The sequence below is a fragment of the Pinus tabuliformis genome, chromosome 9 (assembly GCF_031772625.1).
Source record: "Pinus tabuliformis cultivar Carrire ecotype Pingquan chromosome 9, CPIR1, whole genome shotgun sequence".
Taxonomy (NCBI): domain Eukaryota; kingdom Viridiplantae; phylum Streptophyta; class Pinopsida; order Pinales; family Pinaceae; genus Pinus; species Pinus tabuliformis.
The window spans coordinates 1,838,902,756-1,838,923,181 of record NC_142307.1 but is presented as its reverse complement, the minus strand read 5'-3'; positions in this window follow the sequence as shown (position 1 = coordinate 1,838,923,181).

The following is a 20,426-nucleotide window of genomic DNA, read 5'->3' as shown; positions in this document are numbered from 1 at the left end:
TGATACTTCCATGCAGGATCCCACCACCATCTAGCCTAGAAAAATTGGTTTCTAAAAATTTAGGCCACCAAAGCCGTACAATTGTTTGGTAATGATAATTTGGAAGTTGAGAATGCCCATATCCTTGAGGGTTTTTAGAATAACGAGTACAAGAAATAACAAGGAATTTAGACCTTCCAAAATGCTAACATGGGACCTGAAGAAAAGAAAACCATGAGAAATGAAGTTACCAAGATTTAACTCCCCTACATTCAGGGAAATACAGACAAACTTGCTTGTATTTTGAAGAAAAATAACATTTTGTCCACCTTCAAACCTCTCAACACCATTCAAAGCTCTCTTAGATTGGTTAAGGATGATTCTTTTCTCTTGTGGAAATCTATGTGGGAGAAACATGCCATTCCATTAAGAACATGATTCAAGAGTACTCTACTAACATCAAGCATAATTGTTCCCATACCTTCGCCTTGAAATAACACTTTGGAAGGAAAAACCACCATATTTGTCTCAAGGATGCCAATATTCTAGCTAGAGTTGATCACTATGATCACAAAAAACTCAGTGAATAAATTGAATAGAAAACTTCCTAATAACTTCCAAACAAAACAAAGGTGAAGGACCAATGAAAATTGGATCCCTACATTAAATTCTAGGTATGTGTCTAAATAACCACTTCTTTCTCTTCAAGTTTTTTAGTTGTAGCTCTCTCTTTTCCTTCTCGTCTCTTATGTTTCCTTCTCCATTATTTTCTTCACTTTGAATAAGTTATTCTATTACTCTTCTCTCTATATTTTGGGAGCATCCCTACTGGTTTTTGTTACGTGGTCATGGTTGTCAACTTCTTCTCTAGTATGCTAATGTTGTTTTCCAGGTTGTTGACTCAACACTTGAGATGTAGGAGAACACTAAATGACATGTCCAAAATTTCACTAGGGTGTTTTCCAAAGCCTCCAGTCTTCCTGAGAGAACATCCATGCCGAAGTAAAAATATTCAATGACTGTGGAATGGTGATGGAGGGATCTACATATGGCTCTTAGCTCCTCATAATCCATAATATTATTGATGTTATCGTTATAGCTTCTCTTAATTTTTTTTCCTTTCCTAGATTCCCTTATTATTATTTTGTAACATTTTTTTTACATTATTAATATAATAATAGTCATACTATTAATACAATACTATATTACAATTAAATTCATATTATAGCATTATTCTTTTCTTTAGTTGTCCCCTCTTTTATTTTTTTCTAGATAGCATACACCTTGCTTTGTTGTGGATGTCCAACACAACTTTAACTAAAACCATGTCTGTAGCACCTTTGCCAACTCTAAATTTTGTCTCTATTCTTTCCAAATAAAACATACACCAATGCTTCACAGTATTGGTCATATTCTATACTTGCATTGGACCACCTTGTCTATCTTCAACTACCCTTGCATAACTTCCATAATAACAACTCACATGCTACTAGAAATGGGGTTTGATTCCTTGGTGGCTTTCAAATTGACAGACTAGATAAAAGGCCACTCTTAGTTCCTTAATAATGGATCCTTATCACTAATGGCAATATATTAACAAAGAAGGAAGCTCCATTCCTCCTGAACCAACTCCTCAAGCACTTCAACAATCACATGGACAAATAATATACACACAACAAGTATCTACTCTACTCCCCACATGTACTTGGACCTCGTGAGGGAGTCAAGCCCATACCTACTACAATGTTAAGATGAGAGATTAAATATTATTGCACACATAACAAATGTCTTGAGAACTCTACATTAACCAATGAATAGTACAAATATTAATATACAAAATGTTATTTCAAGATAGGCAAACTATCTTGGACATATAATCTAATGATTGAGAAAATATCTCAACAACATACCATTCTAGGAAGTTAACTAGTTGGAGAGAATCAGTCAAACCAAGTAGGTCTCAACAACCTCCTATAAACTAGGAATCTCATAGAAAACCATCTCTATCTAATTATGACAAAAAAATATTGATAACTAAATATGCTCACACAAGTAAGAGTTATATACTTCAACAACAAAAAAATTTCCAAGAAATTTCCTTGTTATATACTTCAACGACATAAAGGTATCAAGTTGCACTTAAATTTCCTTCCAAATCATCAAAATAAATTTTCTTCCCAATCATCAAAATTTGCTTTGCATTTCTTTTCTTTTGTTGTCGCCATTTTCTAAGGCTTTGTTGAGATGTGTTTCGTTGTTTACTACGAAGGTTCAAGTGGAGGACGAGAACATCCCAAAGGAAGAAGGAGAGGTGAAATACATTCACATGGAGCGTAGGGTGGGGAAGTTCATGAGGAAAGTCACAGTCCAAACTTGAGGCCATGTTTGTTGTCTGTCAGGATCAAGTGTTGACCGTAAATGTTCCCAAGCTCCCCCGCTGAAGCTGAAGAAACCAAAGACAATTGTAGTTAAAATTTCATAATTCCTTCACTATGTATGTGTTGAAGCCCCGAAAATTGGGTCTACAACAAGGGGGATACCCGCTCGGTCTGGACCTTGGTTGGCAGCTCCTTTTCCGTTTGGTATGGTGGGTCCAACTAGGGATATGGACCAGTTTCCCAATTTTCGTGTGTGTGTGAGAAAGATGAATATTTCTGTTTCTAACAGTTTTTAATGGAATACTTCTACTCTAATTCTAATCTAATAATAAGGAAAATATATTCTAATAAACAGAAATATGTAAATCTACGCTAACCCGGGGTGTGATCTTTCTTCTATGCAATCTAAAATGATTTCAAACAACAACTGGTAATAAAGATCATTCAGCTATTATGAGAAAAGAATTCAATAAAGATGAACCACTTTGTATAAGAAGTTAGACGAAACAATTGCGAAAAACATATCGCATAATGAGCTATTCATACACTAAGCATAAATAAATAGCTATCACTGTACAAAAGTGCCAAATGATAACTCAAGCATTCATACATTAATATATAAATAATTGAACTGGAAATCACTCTAACACAAGGCATAAATAGTTAAGAGATAGAAATACCATTTATAACTAGTTCTACTCATGAGCTTCAAGCGATAACGATTTATTTCTCCTTGATCAAATATCCACTAAGAGTACAAAAGTGCAACATCAGTAGCAGATATCAAATGCAAACATCAATAAATCTTGTTCCATTCATTCATCAAAACCTCCTCAGAGGGTACAGAAGTGCATGTTCTAGGGATAAGTTTTTGATAAATTTCAGGACCCTTCTCTAAATGCATGAGAAGGGTTTAAATACTACTAACTAATTCTAAAAATAAATTATTACAAAAATATAGGATGCGGTTTAAATGACCGTCCTCTTTTCAGGAAAATAAAACAAAATTAAAGCTAAAATTGAATCTAAAATTAAACTACTTCTGTATTTGGTCCTTGAAATCGCACGCATGCAGCATTTGTTTGAGAAGAGTTGGCTGGCTGACTTCTACTTTTAGCTGAGCTGAGAAAACAGAATCGACAAGAGCTGGCACCATTTTTTCGGCCGAATTAATGATACACTTAACAGTCATCCACTGGCTATGTGGCTTTACCAAGTATGCCCAGTAATAATCCCAGTTCAACTTGGTTAACCCTTGGATTGATTTTGCCTTTTCTTGAGCTCTCTGTTTCCAATTTGCCTCTAGTGTTACTTTCTTGCGATTTTCGGGACTTGCAGGTGACTGGGCAACCAACAGCTTTCCTTTTCTAGAAATTTTTCTTAGCGATGCGCGATTAGCGCTAGGCGCTAATCGCGCATCGGAAACTGCCTCTGTTTCTTGATCCGGGTTTCCTTGATGCGTTTTTCACCTTTTGTGCTTTTTCCTTCCAGCAGATATAAAGTTCAATATTTGTAAACATAACAGTTCTGTAAGCTCTTGACCCTGAGTTTTAAACTGTCTATTTCTGATATCTGTGCTGTCCAGTATCCACTTCACCATGTCTGTGTATGGGAGAATTTTGGGTCTTACTGCTATCTGGTGTAAGAATGAGCAAGCTAGCTCTGTGATGGATGCTTCTGAAGAACCATTTGAGCCCGCGGTAGCACCTATTTCCATTACTCTGGGATTCTCCTCTTCGAGTAGATTATACATGCCTTCCCACGTAGCAATTCCCACGTCTCTGTTACAGGCTGTGTCTGTATATAGGGGTGCCATTTCCTTTTCTTCAGTGCTCGGGGCTTTGCTTTTCTTTCCCATTTTATCCTGCGTATTGCTTTGTATTGGCCTCTGTTCTCCGTTCCTGCAATTCACAAATGAAGCGAACATGAATGACAAGGAAGGGTGATGGGAAAGTTTTAAATGCCGCAGACATACCAAGTATACCACCTTACGTGAAATGATTCTTTGAAAAGCACACACCCATATTCCATTAATAACTGACAACTAACTCATTTATTAGCATTAAAGCGCATAACTAGGTGTCAGCTTATGGAAAATACTTTTCTTGAATAGCGTGCCCGAAAGATCTGCGATGGAGCAATTTTGTGATTTGCTTCGCAACATCGCAACATCGCAAAATCGCAGAATCGCAAAGTTAGCGACTCATGACATCGCATTATCGTATTATCGCTGCATCGCTGTATCGCGAAATCGCAATATCGCAAATCGCAGAATGTTATGCATGACAATCTTTGTTAACCTATTTTCTGGGAAATGTAATTTGGCGATCGGCGTCATCGCATATCGACAAATTGAAGTGTTTCAATGTGAGTTGTGCTGAATGCGATGCGATATCTATTTATTATCGCATATCGCGATCTCGCAAATGTTGGAATTGTGCTTGTAAGGTGGCATACCGCTATCTTATGCGATGCGATATTTCCTAAGGAAAGATTTGCATTTTACCTTATCATAAAACTTAGCTTTTTTAGATTTTCCAAGGGAGGTTTCCTAAGCTTATGATGGTAATTTTATTTGAAAAGGAAATTTAACCAGTACTTTGATTTCTTAGATTTTTTAACTAAGGGTCCCACTTATTTAGTATTAGGAATAACACTAAATAAGAAGGGGGGGTTGTTGCTGGCCACAACAATTGACGATTCACTTGGAAGAACCAGTTATCTCTGCTATTTTTTGAATTTTCAAAACTTCCAAAACAGAAAATTTTCCAGAAAGTTGAACTTTATTATAGAAAGATAGAGTACATTATATTCTAACCTGTCAATGACATTTTGTTTCAACTATTTTCAACTTTGATTATTTGCTGCCTCAAGCTAGTCCTTGTATTTACATCAGTCATTACTTGGCTTGTAAAGATAAAACAAAGTCTTTTCTGTAAACCAGTTTTAAATATGCTCATTTGTCATAGGTAGAGCCTCTGCTGACAGCAGGCGTTTATAGCCTCGACAGGGTTACCTGTTATCCAACAATGATCCTTTATCCTACTTAAAGAAACCTACAATTCCCAAAGAAGAATCCACATCCACACTTATTGCTTTAATTTTCTTTTCTATTCTTAAAGAGCAATGTCTTGGTTTGGTAGCCAATTTATGACACCGTCATTCACTGATTTATAACTTTGCTTAACAAGATGGCTCGTGATGAGACCCCTTGCCTTTTGATTGCAACAATCTTGAGTCTTTGCCCTGTTGTGGTATGCAGTATTGGCAAAGTCAACAAGTTATAATATCTGTGATTATGATAAGCCGGCTCATGATGAGACCTCTCACTTCTTTAAGATAAAGTGTATCCTTGGATTGTTCCTCTGAAAGTTGTGATTTCCTTAGTAGGGAGGAAGTCATTGTTTCCTTAAGATAGCTCTGGATGACAATAGTAGAGTTTTTGGAAATAGCTGTTCTATAGAGAATCTTTATTTTGTTATTGATACTTTTCATTGCATTGATATAAAACAATTTCTCACTAAAGGTTGTGTTCATCAAATTTTATGAAGTTGAAACTAGTATCATATCTAGGCTAGAGTTTTTAACTGTATCTTTCAATAATAAAGATCAATTTTCCAAAAGATTTGCTATTTATACAAGCGAAAGATCAAAATCTAGAAGAGAATTTGTGTCTTTCTCGTGAATCTCAAAAGTAACCATTCACAACCGGTTTTATTATGAAAAGAAAAACCACTATTCTACAAAAATAGAAGACTGATCTTCTATGGAAAATATTTCTTGAGAATTTGACCATTAACAGGTAGAGAATCTCTTTTCCCTGTTAAATCTTGTAACATGAAGGTAGATAGACCTATGAATTCTATAATTTGAAAAGGACCAACCCACATTCTTTGAAATTTTGTATGTTTTCCCTTTTCCTCATGAGCCTTGTCCCATTTTAAAACTAGATCTCCCATTTGAAAATCTTTTCTGGATACCATATTGGAATCAAAAGAGGCTTTCACCAATGCTTGATGATGAGCGTGATTTACTTTAGCCCGTTCTCGTTGTTCTTCTAATTTAATTAATTCCAGCTGCCTAAGTTGTAAAGAAGAAGTTGGTACTTCATCAATGTACTGAACTAAGGCTAAAGAGAGAATTGCCAGATGTGTTGGAAGAACTACTTCTTTCCCATAAACAAAATTAAAGGGAGAAGTGCTGATAGAGGCTTTCTGCATTATTCGATCTGCCCATAAAGCATACATTAAAGACTTATGCCAATTCTTATGATTTTGGTCAATGGTTCTTTTGATGATTCTGATTAAGTTCTTATTTGTGGACTCATATAAACCATTGCCCTGCGGATAGCAATTGGCAGAATATTTAAGTTTGAAACCTCTTTTGAGTGTAAACTTAGTCATTGAATTTCCAGAAAAGTATGATGCATTATCAAACATTAAAGCGGAAGGCAATCCAAACCTGGTGATTATGAACTAATCTATGAATTCAATGATATTTTTAGCGTTAGCTGTCTTGAGTGGAGCTGCTTCTACCCATTTGGTAAAGTAATCTGTTGCTGTAAGGATGTATCTATGCTGTTTAGAAGAGTGAGGAACAATCTCACCTATTATGTCCAATCCCCACTGATCGAAAGGCTGTTCAATAGTAACTGGTTGCAATGGCAAGGATGGTTTCTTTTGTCTTCCAGCAGTAGTTTGGCAGACTTGACATTTCCTTACGTAGTTATGTGCATCTTTAAATAATGTGGGCCAGTAATAGCCTGCGCATAAAATTTTATGAGCAGTTGCATCTCCAGCGTAGTGTCCACCTGCTGGCCCATCGTGGAGTTCCTGCAAGACTTTTTCAGCTTCATCTTTCTCAAGACATCTAAGTAGAACAGAATCATAATTTATTCTGAAAAGAACGTCATTTACAAGTTGATATTGTTTGGCTTTTAACCTCAGGGCTTTTTTGTTGGTGTGATCAAGATTTGGAGGAGCATATCCATTCTTTAAATAAAAATAATCTCAACATATAATGACTTAGCATCGTTTAGGCTTACCTCGTACACTTGTACCTCTTCAGATGAAATTTCGGGTATTAGCAATGCTCCTGCCAGCAGTTTGCAAAAGCATTGAGCTTTTACAATGTTTGCTGGTTTGATTTCTACATCGTGTTCTTGTAAGGCAGTAACCCAATTGGCCCTTTTCTCACCCACATCCTTTTGTACTAGAAGATTTCTTACCGCTGGAAACGGTACTATGATCTTAGTATACGTTTTGAGTAAGAAAGGTCTGAAGTATTTAATTGCTTTAAAAACAACATAAGCTTGTTTTTCCACATCTGAATAATTCAATTCAGCACCTTGTAAGTTGGAACTGAAAAAAGCGATTGGGGCTTCTGCCTTTTCTTGATTTGCTTGAGTGAGTATCGTAGCATATGATTTATCTGAGGCAAAGGTATACAAAATAAAAGGATCGGAAAAATTTGGAGTTGCTAATGATGGAGCATTAATAATGGCTTGTTTGATCAGATTGAATGCTTCATGTTCATCTTGGCCCCATTTAAAGTTTGCATTCTTTTTAATCATGGCTTGTAAAGGAGACACAATTCTTGAAAAGTCTGGAACGAATCTCTTTACAAAGTTGATCTGGCCAAGGAAATATTGCATGGCTTTCTTATTGTGAGGTAGGGGAGCTACGGAAATTTCTTTGATTCTGTCAAGATCAATGTGAATTCCAGATTTTGACACTATGAATCCTAGAAGCTTTCCTTCACTCAATGCGAAAAAGGATTTTTTCGGGTTAAGCGAAATCCCATACCTTAAACAACGTTGGAAGATTTGTTTTAAATCCCTGAGATGGTTGTTTCGTTTCTTGGAATAAACAGTTATATCATCCAAATAGATTACCACTGATTTGTTAACTAACCCTTTGAATGCAATGTCCATGGCTCTCTGAAATGTGGCACCCGCGTTAATCAAACCAAATGGCATCTTTTGATATGCATATGTGCCCCATTTAGTTCTGAATGTAGTTTTCAATTGATCGTCGGGATGTACCAGCACTTGGTTGTATCCTGAGAATCCATCCAAGAATGACATTAGTTCTGAGCCCGCAACTGCCTGCAGTATTTGTTCCATGGGAGGTAAAGGAAAATTATCCTTTTGGCAGGCCTTGTTAAGGTTTTGAAAGTCAATGCAGATTCTGATATCTCTGTTTTTCTTTCTAACAGGTACCATATTGGAGACCCATTTAGAATGTCTAACGGGAAATATTATTTTGGCTTTCAATAACTTCTTGAGTTCAGTTTTGATCTGATTTTCTAAATTTGGGTGGATCTTTCTCAACTTCTGTTGGACAGGTCTTTCATTATCGATCATTGGGATAGTATGCTGGATGATGGAGGTGTCGTACGTTTTGAGTTCATCATAATTCCAGGAAAAAACACCTTTGTATTGTTTCAAGAGACGAATATATGCTAATTTCTCTTCAGGGGCTAGGCCGAGGCCTAGGTTGATGTTCTGTGGTTTAACATCGGTTCTTAGATTTACTAATTCATAATTCAAAGTTGAACTTTGGAGCTTTGAATTGGTAGATCTTTTGAATCGATCTTTCAAATCATAAAGGTCTTCTAATTTGACTACTGATTTAGGTATAGCATTGTTAGTACTATCCTGTTGCAATTGTTGGTCATGTTGGTCTTCATCAATTATTTGATTGGTGTAGGATCCTTCAGATGTGAGAAAACTCACGATATTAGGATCGTCATTGAAAATCCTCCAATTGGTAATGTTATCAAGGATAGATGGTCTAAAAATTAACTCAATTGAAAATCGGTCAAGGCTAAAATCTTTTGAAGGAATGTGCTTGGAAGCTACGTTGGCTAAGAGGTCTGCGCTAGCATTCTGGAGTCTGGGAATTGATGAGATATTAAATGCTATAAAATGTTTAGTTAGATCTTGAACTAAAGATTGGTAATGCTTTAAATGACCTGATAAACAATGTATAGTATTACGCACCTGTTTGATTACATTTTCAGAATCTCCGAAAACTTGCAGATATTTGACGTCTAATCCAATTGCCTTATACAACCCTTGGACTAGAGCTTCGTATTCTGCGGTATTGTTGGTGCATTCGAATTCGAGTCTGCAAGTTAGCATGGTCTTATCTCCCTCTGGGCTTACTAATACGCATCCTGCTCCTGCTCCTTCGTTAGACTTAGAACCATCAAAAAATAATTTCCAAAACAAAGATTTATTTACAGGACTATCTATAAAATTAATGCATTTAGAACTATCTGTTTGAGAAAATTTTTCTACTTGAGATAAAACAGAATGTTCTAAGTAAGGTGAAGAATGAGCATTAAAATTTCCTAGGAAAGAATCTACTGAATAGTTGCCAATGATGTTAGAATTATATGCTACTGGTTCGTTTTCTCCCTCGAGTTCTGTTACTATGTATTTCTGATGTCATTCACATTCAACTTTAATTTGGTTGGGTTTACCATTGTAAGGGAGCCACATGTGCGACCAATCAGTTGCAAAGTATCCGTGAAGTTTTTCTGACCAATCTCTGCTAAGAATTAGGCCATAAAATTCAGGAATATCAGCAACTAAAATGTTGATTACTTGACATACCTTTGGGTTGGATGACAACCTTATGGTAACCTGATTTAACTCGCCAATCACTTCGACTTGCGATTGATCTAGTTGAACTATGCGCACAACGGATTTCTGTGGTTGAACATTCAATTTTGCACAAATTGATCTTGGTAAAATATTCGATGAAGCTCCAGAATCCACTAAACAATTATGCACATTTTTATTGAAAATTTCATAGGTAAGGAGAAATGGGGGAGTATGCGATCTCGATCTTCCTCCAATTAATGTGATATCATTTGGATCAACTTTATTCATTGTACTAGTTGGAGGTCTTCCCATATCATGAGAAGCTTGAGAGATTACAACAGCTGGTAAAGGTGCAACTGGTACAACATGCAATTCTTTCAGAAGTACTTTCTGCTGGTGTTTTAACTTGCTCAATTCAAAAAGAGTAATATTGGCCCTAGTCTTTTTCATGTCTTCTACGATATTATACTCCATTTCATCCGAAATGATTAGCGTTTTAGATGGAGTAGCTATGTCTATTTGGACTGGGCTGGTTTGAGTCCTTTAGGTGATGTTTTCTTGGCTGCGACTTTATCCTTAGTCATTGAGCTTGCGCTCTTTGGCTTAGGTGTAGATTGAGGAGGATCAAGTTGATTTTTGCTATGAGTACTAACCGGGAATGCCTCCTGATCCTCTTCATTTTGGAGGATGAAATCCCACATACCTTGTAATTCTACAACTTCTTCTTCATCGGTATGTTCTTCAACAACGTTTTCCTCTTCTTCTTCTTCTGATTCAGCATTTGAAATAGTGTTAGGGGGTTTGGAATTAGTTGAAGGATTTCTTTTAAAAGGATTGTATGGCTTTTTAGAAGACGTTTCTGCTACCTGCTTCTTGATGTCGACCATTTCGTTAGACATGGTCTTCAAAATTTTTTGTAATACTTCTAAATCAAATGGATCTTTAGGTTGTTTTTTCTTGGGATCTTCTTTGAAAGAGACCTTCTTAGATTTTCATTCTTCCATCGCGTTTTTCTTTTCTAAGGCCGTAATATGTTTCTCTACTGCTATTGCTTCCTTCATGTTTTCAATGAAGGTTGTTTTGTTAGCCCTATCAACAAAGATTGCTAAGTTTGATGGTAAAGCAGTAATGTACCATTCACTTCGCACTTCTTCACTAGGCTGAGAAGCAGTAGGAATTTTGTTTAAGATTTTATTGAAACGTAAATTGAAATCTTTGATAGGTTCTCTTGACTTGGCCCTAAGGTTGGACAAGTCATTGATCAGTGTCGCTGTGGACCTGTCATCACCAAACTTGGTCAAGAATTGTTCTTGGAAGATGTCCCAACTAGTAATAGATCCAGATGGTAACGAGAAATACCATGATCTGGCTGTTCCTTGCAGAGTATAAGGGAAAAGTCGAACAACAACATCCTCATTAACAACTCCATTGAGATTTATGGACAACATAAAGATATTTATATGTCTTCTGCTAGCATGACTGCCTCAGGATTAAACTTAGGCAACCATTTTTCAGGATGGGCCGGTATTTGACTCAAGGGTGTAGGCATTAGGACTGCCCCTGGGTTATTCCATGGGGATTGGGCCATTGCTAAACTACTAACATAGGAAAGTGCATAAGATGATCCTTGTGGTTGAGAAGATGAGGATATTATGACTCCAGATGGTTGAGAAGGAGTTGAGGAAGTTGCAATAGGCTGATGGACGATGATCTGAAGCGGAGGAGTGGATAGTTGAATTCACGGTGAAGAGGTTGAGATGGATGATGATGATGAAAGAGTCTCACTATCGGATCCTTTAGGAGACTTCCTTGCTCTCTTCCTAGTAGGTAGAGGTAATTCGGTTGGCTGAACACCAAACTTTTCGCTCTTTAACCTGGTAAGAGGATGAGTAGGGTTATATTGCGAAGTCACGCTGCCTTGAGATTTATCAGATTTCTAAGGAGATATAAAAAATCGTTGAAGTTTGTGAATCAAAGATTCAACTTCAGGAGGTTCAATAGTAGATTGTTCTGAAATGTTAGGGTTTGTAGCAGCGGCTGTTGATCCAGCGACTTCTGACTCTGGATTTAAGGTTTCTGAATGTAATGGAGAAGTCGGAGGAGATGGTGAGGGCAATTTACTCTCAGAATGGTATTTAGATTTAGATTTGCTTGCCATTCACAGTTTGAGGCCCTCCTTCTAGCGCCAAATATGTTGAAGCCCCGAAAATCGGGTCTACAACAAGGGGGATACCCGCTCGGTCCGGACCTTGGTTGGCAGCTCCTTTTCCGTTTGGTATAGCGGGTCCGACTGGGGATATGGGACCAGTTTCCCAATTTCCATGTGTGTGTGAGAAAGATGAATATTTCTATTTCTAACAGTTTCTAAATGGAATACTTCTACTCTAATTCTAATCTAATAATAAGGAAAATATATTCTAATAAATAGAAATATGTAAATCTACGCTAACCCGGGGTGTGATCTTTCTTCTATGCGATCTAAAATGATTTCAAACAACAACTGGTAATAAAGATCATTCAACTATTATGAGAAAAGAATTCAATAAAGATGAACCACTTCGTATAAGAAGTTAGATGAAACAGTTGTGAAAAACATATCACATAATGAGCTATTCATACACTAAGCATAAATAAATAGCTATCACCGTACAAAAGTGCCAAATGATAACTCAAGCATTCATACATTAATATATAAATAATTGAACTGGAAATCACTCTAACACAAGGAAGAAATAGTTAAGAGATAGAAATACCATTTATAACTAGTTCTACTCATGAGCTTCAAGCGATAACGATTTATTTCTCCTTGATCAAATATCCACTAAGAGTACAAAAGTGCAACATCAGCAACAGATATCAAATGCAAACATCAATAAATCCCGTTCTATTCATTCATCAAAACCTCCTCAGAGGGTACAGAAGTGCATGTTCTGGGGAAAAGTTTTTGATAAATTTCAGGACCCTTCTCTAAATGCATGAGAGGGGTTTAAATACTACTAACTAATTCTAAAAATAAATTATTACAAAAATATAGGATGCGGTTTAAATGACCGTCCTCTTTTCAGGAAGATAAAACAAAATTAAAGCTAAAATTGAATCTAAAATTAAACTACTTCTGTATTTGGTCCTTGAAATCGCACGCATGCAACATCTGTTTGAGAAGAGTCGGCTCACTAACTTCCGCTTTTAGCTGAGCTGAGAAAACATAATCGACAAGAGTTGGTGCCATTTTTTCGGCCGAATTAATGATACACTTAACAGTCATCCACTGGCTATGTGGCTTTACCAAGTATGCCCAGTAATAATCCCAGTTCAACTTGGTTAACCCTTGGATTGCTTTTGCCTTTTCTTGAGCTCTCTGTTTCCAATCTGCCTCTAGTGTTACTTTCTTGCGATTTTCGGGACTTGCAGGTGACTGGGCAACCAACAACTTTCCTTTTCTAGAATTTTTTCTCAGCGATGCAGCGCTAATCGCACATCGGAAACTGCCTCCGTTTCTTGATCCGGGTTTCCTTGATGCGTTTTTCGCCTTTTGTTCTTTTTCCTTCCAACAGATATAAAGTTCAATATTTGTAAACATAACAGTTCCATAAGCTCTTGACCCTGAGTTTTAAACTGTCTATTTCTGATATCTGTGCTGTCCAGTATCCACTTCACCATGTCTGTGTATGGGAAAATTTTGGGTCTTACTGCTATCTGGTGTAAGAATGAGCAAGCCAGCTCTGTGATGGATGCTTCTGAAGAACCATTTGAGCCCACGGTAGCAACTATTTCCATTACTCTGGGATTCTCCTCTTCGAGCAGATTATACATGCCTTCCCACGTAGCAATTCTCGCGTCTCTGTTACAGGCCGTGTCTGTATATAGGGGCGCCATTTCCTTTTCTTCAGTGCTTGGGGCTTTGCTTTTCTTTCCCATTTTATCCTGCGTATTGCTTTGTATTGGCCTCTGTTCTTCGTTCCTGCAATTCACAAATGAAGCGAACATGAATGACAAGGAAGGGTGATGGGAAAGTTTTAAATGCCGTAGACATACCAAGTATACCACCTTACATGAAATGATTCTTTGAAAAGCATGCACCCATATTCCATTAATAACTGACAACTAACTTATTTATTAGCATTAAAGTGCATAACCAGGTGCCAGCTTATGGAAAATACTTTTCTTGAATAACGTGTCCAAAAGATCTGCAATGGAGCGATTTTGTGATTTGCTTTGCAACATCGCAGATCGCAACATCGCATCATCGCAAAATCGCAGAATCGCAAAGTTAGCGACTCATGACATCGCAATATCGCTGAATCGCTGTATCGCAATATCGCAATATCGCAAATCGCAGAATGTTATGCATGACAATCTTTGTTAACCTATTTTCTACAAAATGTGATCTGGCGATCGATGTCATCGCATATCGGCAAATTGAAGTGTTTCAATGTAAGTTGTGTTGAATGCGATGTGATATCTATTTATTATCACATATCGCGATCTCGCAAATGTTGGAACTGTGCTTGTAAGGTGGCATACCGCTATCTTATGCGATGTGATATTTCCTAAGGAAAGATTTGCATTTTACCTTATCATAAAACTTAGCTTTTTTAGATTTTCCAAAGGAGGTTTCCTAAGCTTATGATGGTAATTTTATTTGAAAAGGAAATTTAACCACTACTTTGATTTCTTAGATTTTTTAACTGAGGGTCCCCACTTATTTAGTATTAGGAATAACACTAAATAAGAAGGGGGGGTTGTTGCTGGCCACAACGTTATGCAGAGCTCGAAATCTTCGGTAAAATTTGTAGAATTTCATTTCTCTTGCTTTAGTTTCATTTTTGCATATTTTTTCTTTCAGAATTGATAAATATTTAATACTACGCAACACATCTATGCATCCAACAAATTGCGTTTGAATAAAGATCATATATACTTCCCTTTATGATGAGCTTCCTGTTATAGCAGAACAAATTAAAAAAACTGAGACAAACAAAGACGTAATGTAATACAAAGGAACAAGCCTATAGGGTGCCACCTTTAGAATCAAGGTCTCTGAATATAGGCGATGTATTTTCAATACAATGACCATCTATTTCCATTTCATTTGTACCACGGGTCACAACATTTAAAGCCAGATAGCAGGATTTATAAGGTTCATGATTTCTAAAGCCCACCAATTATTTCTATGTGACAACAGGTTTTTTATTCTCATTTTAACTTTGCAGGCATACCATTAAATCATCATTATTATGTATATTATGTTCACTTCCCACAAGTACCGACCAAACTAAGATTTACCCTTAAATACTCAACATTATGTATATTATATCCTCTTCCCCAAGCACCAACCAAAGTAAGATGATATTGTTTTGGGTTATTAAATTTGGATTCAAAAATAAAGGAAATTATTAATAATTTATTAGGCTCTTTAAGATCTGTCAAAGACCCTATTGATCCAAAATGTATGAAAGGTGTTTATTTAATTTCTTGTTCTTGTGGAACCCTCTACATTTCCATTTCACAAAGGATTCAAGAGCATGCAGCAGACCTTAAGCACTGTAGGACCTGCTCCTCTACTCTAGCAGAACATGTTGAATTAACGAAGCACCATATTTGCTTAGAGGATTCTAAGGTCCTTGTGAGGGTTGACCATTTCCATCACCGGAAATTAAGAGAAGCCATTGAAATTGAAAAGAGGAATAAGACTCTTAACAGGGATGATGGATGGAAGTTAAGTAGTTCGTGGGTTCCTTCTCTTTGTTCTTAACCCTGTGCCCCTGCCTCTGTTGGTTATTGTGTCCTGATCTTTGGCTTTTAATTGTTTTGTTTTATTTTGTTGTTGATAATACTCATTAATTTATATCACATTTAAGTAAATGATATATATATATATATATATATATATATATAGTAATAATGTCTAAATTTCTTAAGATTAACTTTAAATTCAATTTAAAACTAATATAGTTTACTTATAGAAATTATTTATATCACATTTAAGAAAATAGTGATATTATTATTAATATTAAGATATTATTATATTTAATATATATATATATATATATAATAATAGTAATAATAATAATAATAAATAAATTAATTAATTAATTAATTTCCAAAAGTCAAATATAACTATTGACTAAATCAATTTTTATCCCTTAAACACTCCTTATCATTAATTATTTTTTGAACGTTGGATATTGACCGTTGCATCTCTGAGATATATTTTAGGAATATGTTGATCTTGCTCCTCAGCCTGGTCCTGATGATGAACCTAGATTGAGGTTTGAAACGCGTCGACCAATAATCCTTCATGTGATTTTCTGGAAGATCTTAATCATTAAATCATGAATCACAGAAGCATCCAATCTGAAAAAATAAATAATTTTAAAAACTTAAAGAAAACATATTAGTAAGTTATTTATGCTATATTTTATTCTTTACTACATTAGAAAAGAATTTATAATAAATTATATAATTATTCTTATATCATAATTTTTTAAATGTTTATATTATAATAATTTATTTTTAATATAAAGTCAACATGTCTTCATTACTAAGATGTAGAACGCTTCTAGGCACAATAAAATAAAGAGTATCTAGATAAACAAGTGAACCTCATGTTAAGATGTAGAGAGCTTATAAGCCCAAAAAAAATAATAAAATTTCGATATATAGAGATCTAATATTTATATAATTATAAACAATATTACGAAGAACTAGCACATATCCATCTTCACTCGGAATTTACCAAATTCCAAGAGGAATCAAATCTCTGGAAAATCAAACATTTTTTCAAGCTCTTCACTTAAAATGAGTTTTTCATCTTGAAAGATTTCATCCCTCTTGGTAGTTCTAGAGTTAAGATAGATGTGTGCTTGTATATAAATATGATGTATGTGTTATATCATTGTTTTTTCATTACATAATCTTTCATTTTATGATTAATGTTATTATTTACTACGCTATGGTAGATAATTTATTTATTGTTCATTATAATATAGACAAATTTTTTGTCAACGGATAATAGCTCTAGTGGTAGCTAGCAGGCTTCATTCCTCCTCCACATAGGTTATATTCTCTAAATACATGCAAGATTTTGTGGCAAAAATTTGCACATGTTGATCCTATAAGCTCAAAGGGACATTAAAATTTTAATACCTTGATATCAACATGAGTAATTAATCCTAGGTCTTTCCCAAAACAATTCAATAAAGTTCATCAGTCGCCTTGAAAAGGAAATATATACAAATTTCATATATATTTTTGTCATTATTTTATATTTATTTTTATAGTTATTGTTTATTAAATGATTTGTTCCAAAATACAAAAAAAAAGTCTAGAGATTCCTCGATGGGGGTGTGGTCCATGGAGAATCGTGGTCTGGGGCATTGCACCTGCCACACTGAGGAAATGAGAGCACTAATTAGATCGGGTGGTGTGGTCTGTAGAAAATTTGGTGGTAGGTTAACCCGATAATGCAATATAAATCAAAGCAGAATACTATAACCTACTTCTACTATCAATTTGCGGAAGCTTAAAGATCGAGCTGAACAATATAACCAGAAGAAGAAGAATCAATGGCACAATACACATGAAAATACTTTGGGGAAAGCCTCAGCTAAAAACCCCACACTATTGTATTATCATACATGGTGGAAATACATAGGAATTATACAAATCCTTAGCTCTCAGTACAATCCTCACAAATGCTCACAGGAAATCTTGGCTTCTCTCCAACCTTCCTCTCTGCCCTCCAAGCTCCTATTTCCTTGTGCTGTTCCTTCTGGATGATTTTCCTATTACCAAGTGGAAGACCAAGCCTTCAAAACTGTGCAATCCTCAAGGATAAATCCTTGACTGCATGCATGAGTTTTCTCCATGAGAAAACACATGAAAATAATAATACACTGTCCTTGAACATTAATCTCAATTGGGTCTTTCTCAGAATAGACATGCATGAGTTTCTGATGAGGGAATCTTCAGTTAACTGGAGTAGCACTAGTTGAGTGCATTAATGCATCAACTGACTGTTAACTCACTATTAGTTCCTCAAACAATTTGGAACTAATTTAACTGGACTTAACTCAGTAAACTGAGTTAACTAATTACAACTCAAATATAACTCAATCTTATCTCCTTAATTTAAGGGATAACTCTTGCATGACTTCAAAAAGACTTCTAACTTGAATTTCTCCAACTAATTAATTTAAAATAAATTAATTAATTATTTCCAAGTAGCTGTTAAGACTAAATTCGATTTTAATTCACAATTTAATTCATTATTACACAAAAAGATCGAGCGCTTGTTTTGTTCGGCTCGTTAAAATTACCGAAAATTCATCCCTTTTGTATTATTTTATACTTTTTCAGACTTAAGGGATTAGATGACGAAAAAGGATTTTTGGAGTTTCCTTTACGTCCCTTTTCAGACTCTCTAAAATTGAAAAGGACCGAGTTATCTTTGTCGTTAAACTCGTTAAAACCAAATAGCGACAAACTTGTCCATAACAGACAAGAACGAGTTTCACTATTGCTAGGCTCGTTAAAACATAGCGATGGGTTTGCCCGAAGGGAAAATTATAGAACAAACATATGTTATCCTCCTCAAGCTTGACAAAAATAAAGAGGTATTGGTCAGCAATGACTGGGGAAAAATTGGGAAGAAAACTTGAAGAAACTTTGTTGGTAGCAAGTCACTCTTGAACATGACACTTTCACTCTGCATCCGAGTCGGGTTGGGTTGTTCCATTCACTGGTCACATCACCATGGTTCCGTCACACCATCCACATTTGGGGTTAATGCTACCAATCCATCATGTCAGTGTCACCGATATGTTCAAGAGAAGTCGCTCAGAGAATTCACCTGTGTCTCACCCACTGCAAAACATTTACGCTCCATTCTTTCATGACCGCCATCCTAAACCTTATATCACCAGATCGTTTTCACCTCCATTAAAATCATTTGCTCCGTTTCGTGTCATTGATGTGGGATTCACTAAGGCCCGCCTATGATGGATCGCTTCTTGTCGACATCAGCTTATTATCCAAGAAGTCGATCTAGGAACAACCCTTTTAGTACTTTGAAGCTTGCATACCTCAATGGCAAGTTTCTCACTTCCGGTGACAGGTTTACATCAATGGCCTTCGACCGAAAGATTTTGCGTGGTGTTCAACGCCAAGTCCCTTATTCACACCACGTGAATTGTACTGTAGTACCTTGAGGGTCATCATCATTATCGGTGATTCCTCTCGCGCCTGTTAAAAACTTACATCATTGGCTGGTAATCGGGCGATGTCTTTCCATGTTCGACTCTAGAACATCTCTCACATGGATCGACTTGTACTTTGAGTGAAGATCAAACGAGATTGAAGACCCCGGATCTAGTTTCATCCATCCGGGCTGCGAAATATATTCAGGAAAATAAAGACATCAAATGTACATCACTACTGCACAGATAATCATCCAATCTAAGGGATGATGGCTCTACCAGAATCATCAGTCTACACTCAGACGATTGTCTGTCCTATGTACATGAAAATGAATTTATAAAGCTGAGCATGGGAAATGCCTGCCTCAGCTAGATCATGAAAATATTATGAAGATAATGTATTGTATTGTATCTTATTACAGGTCACCTTCCAGCTTGAAAAAACTTCGGATCCTCATGATAAAGCATTTCACCCGACATCAAAAGATTAACGACCTCATGCTTTAGGGGGAAACTGTTATAGAAATTTTTGGGCACTACAACCCCAATCATAAATGTCCATAAACCAAGGGCTCCTAAGTCCCTAAAGGTGTTGTTCCAACCCCTAAAAGAACAAAGTCAACTGATTACAGCATCTCCCAGAAGTTCTCCATGAAAAACTACTTAGAACTGGTCAAAACTGGATCATTTCACCTGCTCCATGGTCAAAGTGCGATGCATCCCACCTAATACACACGGGAAGTGCGATGCATGTTGAAAAGCCCTTCTATGGGGTGCGATGGATGAGAAAAGACAAGTGGTGGAGACAGTTTGCGAGGTGGATGATCATGGAATCTTCCAGAAACTTCTCCTGTGACACTTGCCTCTCAGAATCGCCCAAGGATGAGTAAGAGATCAATGAGATCTCCAAGTGGAATCAAGAACTATCAGAGAGAAGACACTAATAAAAAACCTAGAGCTGATTCACACCTCTGAAAATATCTACATATAGATCTCTCATCCTAGAGATCCAGGAGGTTGGAGGCTGGAATTTTGTATCTTGTAAGGAAGTGCTATTGGTTTCTTGGTGTAATATCATAGTGTTGGTTGATCTAAGATTTTCATGAGGTGAAGAAGGGCTTTCTTGCTGAGAGGATGATGCTGGGTCAGAATAATTGGTTGTAATCCTCTTTGCTCTTTCTTGATTATCAATAAAGCTATTCAAGTTTTCCTCCACATTCTTGTATGATTGATGATTTATGCATTTGTGTGGTCAAT